Raw genomic sequence first — 10,938 nt, forward strand, 5'->3', positions numbered from 1 at the left:
TCTTTTATCAATATTGTGTTTTTCTTGGGAATGAATTATTAGAAATTAGAATAACAAACTTATTATTTTCTTTAGTATTTAAGACTTGAATTGTACTCATAAATTGCTGACATTAGGAAATGGCCAATAAAATTTCATATTCAATATGTCTCCAACTCGAGTTCACGAGAGCTGTTTACAAACAAAGAGCTATAAAAATAAATAGATCGGCAACTTGAAAGGCATATAGAGCAAATCTCGCCAACATCCCGTGACAACTGAATGAGATCTCGTTGTAAGCATCTGTTGATCACGATTGATCAAGTCGGCAAATGCTTTTAAATAAGGTTACTTTCGGATCGATTGTTTATAATGATAATGGTGCTTTTTTAATGTTATTAGTATTTTCTACACGAAGAAGAAATGAATTTATGATTGGAAGTCTAAGAAATCAACAGTTTTCGTTTGAAAAAAGGACTCGATTCGGTTTATTACGCGCCGGGCGTACCGCCAATTTTATACTTCAGTATGCGTCTGTTGACTTGATCACGATTGATCAAGTCGGCAAACGCTTTGAAATAAGATAATGCTCTAACACGAGATGACACGGGATTATCCCCAGTTGCCATTCTGTGTATTTTTAGTTCTTTGTTACAAACATATTTACAGAAAAACTACAATTTATACTATGTATACCGTTCATCTGTAATGTCACGGTACTTGACATTCGACGTAACGACATTAAATAAGAAACAACACAACAGTGTATTTCTTGTCTTTACCACAATATTTCATGTCATATGCATCAATAACTGTGTGAAAATGAATAAGATATCATTCAAGAAACATCCATGTGTACTTCGAACAACAACAGTCAGCCATTGTTATCGTGTGACGTCACATCACTGATGTCGCGGTATAGGTCAACAATTGTGTTAATCAAACTATCATAGGTTAAAAAACACTAAATATAATTCACACATTGAAAAGCTATCTAAGTCAAACTAATAGGAACACTCAAAAGTCAATAAATGCCAATTTAAACGTTTTATATTATCTGTTTACATTGGCACTATCGAAAATATTCTCCTCTGGGCAGCAGACACACCAGATATTTTGCGAGTAAATCACAAGGTCTCGGGCGTGGTCATAATGTAGCGGAGCCTAAGAATCGAACTATTACTTAATATTTTCTATTTGATAGTTATCTAACATGTTAAAATTCACTGCTCAGTATCATGGGTGTATTTTGAGGAGATGGTCAGGGGCCCCCATCCCTTCCTCCCCCTTAAAATCCGTCGAGTTAAGACGTTTTGATGTTTCGCCTGATATCGATATTTCATTCATTTTTGATGTTACGTAAAATTTTGTGTCCTCTAACCTATAGGCGGGACTTAATTTGCATAATTAATGAGGACAAATGCCGATCAGCTGGTAGACGAACTTATAAACGTTGCAAATATTTGCTTAATTCATGGATTTTTGCAATAGATATGTGAAAAATACGATTTTAATAAATATTGACAGATATTTAGCAATGTAACTGCAGGTAGGAACATATTTCACCAGCATGAGTAAAATACAGTGCTTTAGGGTATAGCGGATAGCTAACTAATTTTTCCTGCATTCCAATTAAAAGAAATGAAAATAGTAGTTTTTTTCAGTATATATCAGACAGAAAATATCTATTCTTCTTAAAACATTCAGCTTTTAATAGAAATTCAAGTGTTTTTTCTCTCCAAGTCATTGTTTACATTACTGACGTTTTTTACATATACACTGATTTAGTCTTTAGGGGATAGCTTTATTTTACATTTGATGACATATGAAAAATAACACAACAAGCAAATATTTAAAATGTATGTCAGAATGTCTGCTTGCATGCCAGTAAAAGAATGATATGAAAAATTATACAAAAATTCAAGTCTAAAGATAAGATTTATCAATCTATCCTTTATACCCTAAAATCCGCTATACCCTAAAGTACTGTAGGTCACAAACTTCCCCGGTAAACCCCATGTAGGTGGCGCAACTCAAATACTGCGAAATTAGTGATGATGCGAGATTAGTGATGTTGAGTATAAAAAAATGTTACTTTATAAATTATAGCTTCCCCCCAGTAATTATCATATACACTGGTAGCAGAGTACAAGTATATGGATTACCAGACCTCTAGACACTGGGTCCAGAGGTCTGGTGGCCGAACCCCTAGACATGTCCATAGCGTTTTAGCTACATATCCAACGTTAAATAAATTTTGTTGTATCCTGGATGTACCAATTACCGGTGTATTAATGATTGATATTCCACAATACATGACAGATGATTCATATGCTTACTAAAATTAAACTCATTTTCAAGAAACAAATATTTTCTTTTCATTAAACGTTAATTTTATTCACCTGGGAACAGAATTATCGGAAATAATAGGTCATGTTTTGACCTACCATGGTCGCCATCTTGGATGTTTACAGTTACCTATTACAGGTGGAATTGTGGGAAATAATGCTACTGCATTAAACTTCCATCCAGAAACACAAAAATAACAAGTTAACACAGCTGAAAGTTCTGGCTACTGGATTTTTTAATCTGCTGTGGAGAAGAACAGTATAACATATAACATGAATAAAATAAATGAATAATATTACAGACAGCACTTTGTCACATTTTTGTCAAAATCACAGATAAACCAGAATTATCACATTCAGTGGTGACTTAAAGGACTCATCATGACTCCTTAAAAACTTCACAGCACAGCAGTATTTCAGGTGTGTCCAATGACCACACTTATCACACTTTAGCTTGTAACTGTAATGAAATAAACAAAAAAACTTACCACATGCATAACATGCACACAATATTGAATGAAATTTGATTTCTCAGTTCTTAACAATGAAAAGTTGGAAGTTTACTCCAGTAGTATTGTTCATCAAAAAGGGCGCCAAAAAGCGCATGTGCGAGGCAGTGCTTGATGACGTCATTCACAGGAGGAAACTCCTTCTGTCACTTATTTTCTGGGGAATTATTCTTATTTCACCGAGTGTTATTGAAGTTTATCAGTAAACTATACTGGAAAAACATATTTTCTATCAATTCATATAGAATAAATAAGTAACTTACCCTTAGGAAGGACATATTTCACGGAAGATACACTTGACGAATTGTCGTGTAATTTTGTAAACAAAGGATTCCGGAAGTGCTCTTCAGGAAGTAAATATTCGAGATTTTCGGATTGCACCGGTAATAGGTAACCACCGGTAATAAGTGATGTGGGGATATCTCGTTTCTTTTGGCATTTGATTTGATGAGACTACACAATAGATTTCTGGCACAATTTCTGGTTAGGTTTCAGTATGGAGTTCGTTTCAGCTCAGAGAATCAGATCGCAAACTTCATATAAACATCTCTGAAGCTGAATGCTTTAGCTATACCCCACCCACAAATTTTAGCAAAACAAGAATAATTTTTCTTTAACAAGAGTACATTTAACTCAAAATTTAGAATACTTTTGTCATTGATATTGTAAAACATACAAAATTGAGCGCTTGTACTCATCAAAATACATACTTTAAAGTCAACAGCGATAGAAAGCATAATTTTACAGGTATCTCTAGAGATCTCATCAAAATATTTCTAACGACGCCACCTGTGGTAACGGGAAGTAACTCCAACTTACTAATAATCTATTATGCAGTGGTCTCCCTTAAAAATATAGGCTGAACATCACTAAATACGGCTGTCCATTATTTCAGGCATACAGACACTAAATAGGAAAATAGCGCGAAAAAATGGTTTTCTGTATCTGTATCTGTTCAGTTACGTAGGAGGACCAATTCTGGTAAAACCCTACGGGGAGAGAGTTGAGTAGCACTGAGGGACAGCTGCCTTGACGCTCTCGACTGTATGTGCTAGCACTGCGCTGTCTTCTAGATGGTTCCAATCTACCACGGATTTCACAAAGAATGAGTTTTTATATTGATATGAATGAGCAAAAGGGACTTTGAATGGTCTAGAGTTCAATGTTGCCCTTCTATCTAAAATATTGTTTGTTACGTAGTTTTCATAAGCTTTTGTTCTCACAGCTCTTCCTTTCCGTTTTACTGTCGGGTATTCCTCGGGATCCACTGCCGGCACCATACCTCCTGCTATTTTGTAGAGCATCACCAGCCTGTTGTAGGTACGGCGGTCTTGCAGTGTATTCAATTTTAGAGTCTTTAGCATGTTTGTAACCGACCCTTCCTCTCTGCTTCGATAGTCGTTTAGAATGAATCTTGCTACTTGTCTCTGAATTCTTTCGATCTTATCAATGTCTTTCTTTAAGTGTGGGTCCCAAACTATTGAACCATATTCAAGTTGTGATCGAACCAAGGCAATGAAAGCTGTTTTTCGACATTGTGTTGGGCAGTGTTTAAGATTTCTGCGCAGGAAGCCAAGTGGTGAGTTCGCCTTTTTGCAAATGTTTGAGATGTGACTAAACCAGTTCAGATCTTGTGAGATTAAAATTCCAAGGTAAGGGTTTGAGTCCACTTGTTTTAGAATTGTTTTGTCTAGTTCATAAAAGTGTGTTGATTTACTTTTAATACTCAGAATGTAGCAATTTTTAGCATTAAATTTCATGCCCCACGTTTTTGTCCATTCTTCAAGTTCTTCCAGATCTTTTTGGAGTGCAAGATGATCATTGTTGTTCTTTATCACTCTATAAAGCAAACAATCATCGGCGAAGAGGCGAACAGAAGACTTCACACTCAGTGGTAGATCATTTATATGGCAGAGGAACATCAGAAGTCCCAGGACTGTACCTTGGGGAACACCGGACTCTACTCTGACACTTTTAGAGTTTTCACCTTCCACAACTACATTCATAGATAGTTTTGTTTGTTTGTTTTTGGTTTAACGCCGTTTTTCAACAGTAGTTCAGTCATGTAACGGCGGGCAGTTAACCTAACCAGTGTTCCTGGATTCTGTACCAGTACAAAACAAGAGGGCCATGATGGCCCTATATCGCTCACCTGAGTTTAATTGCTTTCTTGAAAAAAATTCTTTGCTAAAGCTAAACAAATAACCCCATGGGGTGGGGTCAATTTGACCCCGGAGGTAATGATTTGAACAAATTTTGTAGAAGTCTACTAGGCAATGCTACATGTCAAATATCTAAGATCTAAGCCTTCTGGTTTATTTTTAGAAATTTTTTGAAGATTTTCCTATGTAAAATCAAGTGACCCCTGGGGTGGGGTCAATTTTAAACCCGGGGGTCATGATTTGAACAAATTTTGTAGAGGTCCACTAGGTAATGCTACATATGAAATATCTAAGCTCTAGGCCTTCTGGTTTATTTTGAAGATTTTTCTATGTACAATCAAGTAACCCCATGGGGCGGGGTCAATTTGACCCCGGGGGTCATGATTTGAATAAATTTTGTAGAAGTCTACTAGGCAATGCTACATGTCAAATATCTAAGACCTAGGCCTTCTGGTTTATTTTTAGAAAATTTTTGAAGATTTTCCTATGTAAAATCAAGTGACCCCTGGGGTGGGGTCAATTTTGACCCGGGGGTCATGATTTGAACAAATTTTGTAGAGGTCCACTAGGCAATGCTACATGTCAAATATCTAAGCTCTAAGCCTTCTGGTTTATTTTTAGAAATTTTTTGAAGATTTTCCTATGTAAAATCAAGTGACCCCTGGGGCGACATCAATTTTGACCCTGGGGTCATGATTTGAACAATTTTAGTAGAGGTCCACTAGGCAATGCTACAAGTCAAATATCTAAGCTCTAGGGCTTCTGGTTTTTGAGAAGAAGATTTTTTAAGATTTTCCTATGTAAAATCAAGTGACCCCCTGGGCGTGGTCAATTTTGACCCTGGGGTCATGATTTGAACAAACTTGGTAGAGGTCCACTAGGCAATGCTTCACACCAAATATCTAAGCTCTAGGGCTTCTGGTTTTTGAGAAGAAGATTTTTAAAGTTTTTACTTTTGGTTGCCATGGCAACCAGAATTCTGTATGGAATTCAATTCTTTGAACAATTTTTAAAGAAGACCATCCAAGGAACAACCCTGTGAAGTTTCATCAAAATTGGCCTGTTGGTTTAGGAGGAGATGTTGTTTAAAGGAAAGTGTGGACGGACGGACGGACGACGGACGGACGGACGGACGGACGGACGGACGCCGGACGGTGAGTGATCACAATACCTCACCCTGAGCACTTTGTGCTCAGGTGAGCTAAAAAGCTAGTCGCATACAAATACAAATAGAAGCTACAAATACATGGCATTTATATACTATATAATATTCTGTTGCGCTAACACACATTTTAACATATACGTTCAAAATATAAACAGGATTCTAAATATATTTACATCAATACTGTTTTATATCACTATAGACGTTTTGTATTTAACATTTGTTCATGAAACTGTGTTTTCGGTTTTGATCTAAAGCTGGCTTCAGACTGAATGTATGTCTTTCAGATAACTTGGTAGATCGTTCCACCATTTGGGACCAATGACGGCCATAGATTCAAGTTGTCTGCTAATTTTGTTCGCAGTCTAGGGATGTTAAAGCTAGTGTCACTTTGTGATTGCAGTCTGTACCATTGTTGAGTAGGTACAAACATTTCCCTCAGATGTACTGGAGCTGTACCATGTATGACATGGAAGACTATAACTAGGACTTTGAACAGGATTCTAGTTTTAAATGGAAGCCAGTGTAATTCTTTCAGAAGTTCAGCACTTGGTTGTTCAAAGGAAGCATTCATGACTACACCAGTGGCATGATTTTGGACTCGCTGTAGTTGGTTGATTTGGTAGGCTGGAATTTCAGTAAATAAACCGTTGCAGAAGTCAGTGTGGGGATGAACTAATCCATACACTAATGATTTAGTTGACTTTTGTCTGAGATGTTTACGTATAGCTCTAAGATTTCGTAACACTGCACATGAGCTACATGACACTTTTTCTGGATGTGACGGTCAAAGTTGATTGTATTGGTCATGGCTACAACCAGATCTCTGACATGATCGACGCATTTTACGTCACCCCTACCGACGTTTACACTTGTTATGTTCAATTTCGCTAACTGTTGTCTGGTTCCATATATAATTATTTCAGTTTGAGACTGACTCATTTTCAGTTTGAAGGTTGTCATCAATTTTATGACTTCATTGAGGCAACTGTCAAGTTGTTGAAGAAGAGTTGTCTCATTTTGAGAATTTCCCGCTTGAATTTTGAACGCAATCTTGTGGTCATCTGCGTACCCATAGATATTAGCTGGATATTTCTGCACCACACGGTTGAGCGCCGATATGTAATGATAATATAAGATTCTTTCACTGGTTGTAGGTGCAGATGGGAATTTCCGGCCTCGAGGGTAACTGTTTAGGCGGTAACGAGGTTCCTACCGAGTTACCGCCTAAACAGTTACCCGAGAGCCGGATATTCCCATCTGCACCTATAACCAGTGACAGAATCTTTTTCTTGCATACCGATATCAAGATATAATAATAAAAATAAAATCAGTCGAACGGCTTTCTTTTTAGAACCATTTCTTATAGAAGCGTATTTAAACAAAGCGCGGGAAATCAACGTCCGTAAACAGGAAAGACGTCATGACGTTTCAAAGACAAATAACAATGTTTAGTTCCGGTTTTTTTTATCAGTTCCAGCGTAACGTTATGAATATCTTATAAAATAACGTGTTTTGAATCGAGAAATATACTATTGGGAACAAAGAGGAACTGTCAAGGTATTGAATTTTTATTCCGTTTTTCGAAATAAAATATAAATAACTACATAAATCCTCTGTATGTATGTAGTTTGTAATACGTCATGTAAAGCACGAGAGTCATCTTACACCCCGGGGTGTAAGATGGATTTTTCCAGCACCGGTAAAAATACCGGAAATCCTCATCTGGTATGCAAGAAATAGAGAATATATTGGGCGACATAGAGGAAATATACAGGGTAAGCTATGACGAGCGTTGTAGTTTTATCGGAGACGAGCCTAATAGAGCTACACGTGTTCATCATGTAACAACATCTGCTAATGTGAAATACTATCTAGCGCCGTAGAACTTTGTATAACACACATAAAGATGTAAGTTTCATTGCTGTAAATAGAAAAATAAACAAATGAGAGAAAATAAATTAGATTATCACATGTTTGACGTTGCGAGAGTGTAATAAAGCCATTAAATAAAAATGATAATACACTAGTGTAATAAAGCTTTGACGTCGACGTCATTTATAATATAGGCGACGTTGGTCAAATTGTCTTGCTTATATAGTAAAAGAAAGTCGATTTTTTGATGTTTCGACAAGAAAGGCTAACATATGATAAAAAGAATATTACATTTGTGACTTTCCACATTGAATTTATTAAACCCGTTGAATAAAATTGATAAAATGCCCGGCAGAGCCTCGCATTTTATTATTTTATTCAACTCGTTTAATAAATTCAATATGAAAAGACACTCATGTAATATCCTCTATTTTTTAATCGCGTTTTCAGGTGGCGCCAAAACAAACGTGCATAGTAATGTTTGCGATGTCATAAAGGATATTTGTTTGTTTTAGGGAAATATCAATTTTATTTCACAAGTGAGCGTCAAAAACTGATATTTTCACGAGTGGCGTTGCCACGAGTGAAAATGACTTTTTTGGTGCTCACGAGTGAAATAAAATTTATATATCACTGACACAAACAAATTTCCTTTTTATTTCATGTGTAAAACTACTTTTGTTGCGTAATTTATAAAATGTCGAAAATCGCGGGAAAGGTCAACAGAAAGCATAACACAAATGACGTCATTTTAACAACGTCGTCGTCATTATGGTCCCGGGTATTCATAACGCTCGGTATACAGTTTGACGTCAAATTGCGAACTAGTTCGGTATAAACAGTGAAAAATAAAAATGATAATCTACTGTTTCAAAACTGTGGATTATCACTTTCATTTCACTGAGAAAACTCACTGGGAAGCACAAAATAAATAGCTAAAAAGTTTCACTAGTAACACCGTGTCCAACGTATACGTTGCATTTACGGTGAGTACGCTACATACATGGTATATTGAACGCTCCATTATCGGCATTTCCTGTTGATTTTGTCAACATCCTATGTGGTGCGGTAAGAAAAACTACCTATTTTCATCGAAATTCAACGTGTTCAAAGAAGCAATATATTCAGTACGAGCTGCAGACTATTCAAGCTCCCCATGGAAATGTAATTTTGGTCAGTAATTCTCTAGTTTCTTCAAACATTCGAGTAAACTGAAGTATGAAGTCGGTTTCGAACTCGGACGTTCACTTTCAGGTTCATTTTCTGTTTTATCTGTTTAACGCGAGAATAGTATAACAAGTTACAAAAAAAATATATATCATGGCGTAAATTAATGTTTTAGGGGAGCTTTATGTCAAAATTAGCTATGTACGCCCCACAAAACGGCGCGTCTACAGAAGTACGCCACATAAAAAGGTCGTTAAAATATAAAAGACGTAATATCTACTCAAATGTTCATTAACAGCGACAAAGAGAATTTTTGTAGAAATGATTTAAAAGAATGTATTTATAACAAAACCTTTTATTCAAACACATAAAGGAATACGTCAAAAGGGGCTCAGTAAAAGTTACTACTTTCATGTTTCGGAACAAAGAAAAATACACAGTTACGTATTTCGTAACAAGAGCAAAAAATCAGGTAACTGTATTCTGTCCCTGTTTAGAAAATACTGCAAATGTAATTATTTAAGATTATAAAGAAATCTTCTCAAACGAGCTTTTTATTAATATTTCGAAACTGTTTGACATTGAAATAACTTTTTTTACAAGAAGTACCCTTTGCATTTTTAAAGTGTAATAAACAGCAAAGTGTGATAGACATTTGATTAAGAATAAGGTGACATTAACAAATGAATCGATGGGTCTTTTTTTGCTGTTACAAAATGATTAATCTCCATTGCGTGTAATCTGAATGAAACATCAAACACTCAATTTATAAGAATGAATTAAATGTCCATGTACAGTTGATGTAAAACAAGTTACAGATTTCTATTGTTTTAAATTTAACTATCCAAAATAGACATTTTGCATTTTTGGAGGCTTTTTATCGTTCTTCTTATATATAACTAGTCTGTAAAGTAACTGATGTGAATTCTGACTCTTTTCAAGCACGTCAGACAGCACAGTTCACACACAATCACACGGGAATTCAACGATCATTAATCAATCCCAATCGCAAGTACATTTTTCAGTACATGTTTCAAATTTTTGTTATATAATGTTGAAAATCAGTTAAATGTTTTTCCTCCGCAATATCTGTCTCAAACTTTTTTCGTTCCAGTTTGCAGGATTGTGCACGCAACTGAACTGGTCCTTGTGAATATGGTCAACCGTTGAACCGTGTACGTTGAAACGTATATAGTCAATTTCCACACCATATCGATCTGCGTCCACAATAGATATCGTGAGTTTGTGTTCACCAGCGTCCATATGTTGATAGCCACCAATAGGGCCGGAAGATTCAAACATGTTCCATAAGTCCCCCCATCCAAAGTGAACCCGTGTCTTGAAGCGCCCAAGTTCCTTGTTATTCAGGCTCAAAGCTACAGTGTCCACACCGCCGTCGTTTGAATAACGTACGTCCATAACATCGATGATGGCAGAGTTTGACATCCTAAAATGGATGTTTAGCTCTTCATGTTTTAACAGCCATATGGTGGTTTGGTCTTCGGCGTTTTTACGCAGCTTTAACCGATATCTAAACTCATTTTTATTTCCCTGGGAAGAGCAGTCAACAGATAGTGCTTTTGGTTTAGAAAGAATAAACGCATTGTAGCGACTGCAGGTAACTGCCGCAATTATCAAACAAATCCACATAAAGTCCATGTTCTTAAAATGCTTTTAAACTTATAATTATAAAACTCAATTCTCTCCAACAAAAAATTGACATTGATTTAAACTTT

General features: G+C 36.0%; 1 protein-coding gene across 2 annotated transcripts in view; it reads right to left on the reverse strand.

The window, feature by feature from the left end:
* LOC123536325 (kinesin-II 95 kDa subunit-like) overlaps positions 1-3,645 on the reverse strand; it is a 133,756-nt gene extending 130,111 nt beyond the window's left edge. For both annotated transcript variants that reach the window (XR_008368045.1, XM_045319432.2), the window contains exon 1: positions 3,547-3,645. The gene's annotated coding sequence lies outside the window, so the exon portion shown is untranslated. The remainder of the gene's footprint in view (positions 1-3,546) is intronic.
* Positions 3,646-10,938: the final 7,293 nt, after the last annotated feature.

Source organism: Mercenaria mercenaria, chromosome 17 (assembly GCF_021730395.1).
Source record: "Mercenaria mercenaria strain notata chromosome 17, MADL_Memer_1, whole genome shotgun sequence".
Taxonomy (NCBI): Eukaryota; Metazoa; Mollusca; class Bivalvia; order Venerida; family Veneridae; genus Mercenaria; species Mercenaria mercenaria.